We start from the raw sequence: 1,001 nt of genomic DNA, 5'->3' as shown, positions 1-1,001 counted from the left end.
CTTTCTCGGGGCGCCGAAGCACCCAAGCGCCCAGCGTCACGGAGCGGTGGGTCTCAAGACGCGCCTTTCCTGGCCATGCGAGGGGAGGCGCGGGGGCCAGCCGGCGAGGTAGCGGCGGGCGGGGCGGCTGTCAGACCTGTTGAGTTTGTTTTTGGCCATCACGCAAGCGCGTTCACGGGGCCACGCGCCCTCGCGCACAAGAGTGGGTTGCTTCCATCAGCAGCGGCGTGCGCCCACCACAACCCACCTCCGGGCAATGCGGCCCTCTCTTTCTCTTTCTCTCTCTTGCGCTTTCGGGCGGGCCCGCCACCAACCGTTTGCACAGGCAGGGCGCCAGACAGGGCAGGATGTTACGTGCGCGCCGTTGCGCAAGAAAGAAAAACGACAACAATAGCAGGAAGTGGGAGGGAGGGGAGCGGGCGCTCAGCCGAAAGGTGATTTTTATTGTTCCGTTCTCAATGCGTCGCTCAAACTGTTTGGACCTCGAACAACATGTCTCCATCGTAGCGCGTGTGTGTGTGTGCGGGCGTGCGCGTCGCTGGGCCGCAAAACCGCGCAGCGAGAGCAGAGGGACAAAGAAAGAAAAAAAGAAAAAGAAAAAAAAAGAAAGATGGGGGTGTAAAGCAAAGCACTTCAGTGTGAGCTGAGTCGGGAATTGCGTCCTCACGCGTTTTCGTCGTCAGACTGACAGGAAACTGTGGAATTTCATCACGCGTCGCAGCCGCATCTCTCACCCGTGCGCGTCCTCTTTGGTTTTGTTTTTTCCCATCGTTTCCCGAACTGGGGAGGGAGCCTCGACGCGCGCACCGTCACCGCAAACTCTCGCGCAACCGGGCAGTGGCGCCACGCGCGGCACCGACAGCGCGCCACCGGCCCAAGGGTCGCTGCGCTTCACGACCGGCGTGTCTCTTTCTCGGGGCGCCGATGCACCCAAGCGCCCAGCGTCACGGAGCGGTGGGTCTCAAGACGCGCCTTTCCTGGCCATGCGAGGGGAGGCGCGG

At 62.2% G+C, this 1,001-nt stretch overlaps 4 non-coding genes across 4 annotated transcripts, besides 1 other annotated feature; all 4 read right to left on the bottom strand.

Moving 5' to 3' along the window:
* Positions 1-129: 129 nt before the first annotated feature.
* On the bottom strand, positions 130-219 carry Tc00.1047053426229.40. The gene has a single exon (XR_008254258.1). It is a non-coding gene; the product is annotated as a C/D small nucleolar RNA (snoRNA), TB11C4C3 (small nucleolar RNA).
* Positions 220-420: 201 nt separating this feature from the next.
* Tc00.1047053426229.30 lies at positions 421-507 on the bottom strand. The gene has a single exon (XR_008254257.1). It is a non-coding gene; the product is annotated as a C/D small nucleolar RNA (snoRNA), TB11C4C2 (small nucleolar RNA).
* Positions 508-574: 67 nt separating this feature from the next.
* Positions 575-611: a microsatellite.
* A 5-nt stretch (positions 612-616) lies between these two features.
* Tc00.1047053426229.20 lies at positions 617-713 on the bottom strand. The gene has a single exon (XR_008254256.1). It is a non-coding gene; the product is annotated as a C/D small nucleolar RNA (snoRNA), TB11C4C1 (small nucleolar RNA).
* A 106-nt stretch (positions 714-819) lies between these two features.
* Positions 820-891, bottom strand: Tc00.1047053426229.10. The gene has a single exon (XR_008254255.1). It is a non-coding gene; the product is annotated as an H/ACA snoRNA, TC11C4H3 (small nucleolar RNA).
* Between the last annotated feature and the right edge of the window lie 110 nt (positions 892-1,001).

Source organism: Trypanosoma cruzi, assembly GCF_000209065.1.
Source record: "Trypanosoma cruzi strain CL Brener chromosome Unknown tcruzi_1047053426229, whole genome shotgun sequence".
Lineage (NCBI taxonomy): Eukaryota > Euglenozoa > Kinetoplastea > Trypanosomatida > Trypanosomatidae > Trypanosoma > Trypanosoma cruzi.
The sequence above is the reverse complement of the archived record's forward strand: the minus strand, read 5'-3'. Positions and strand labels throughout refer to the sequence as shown.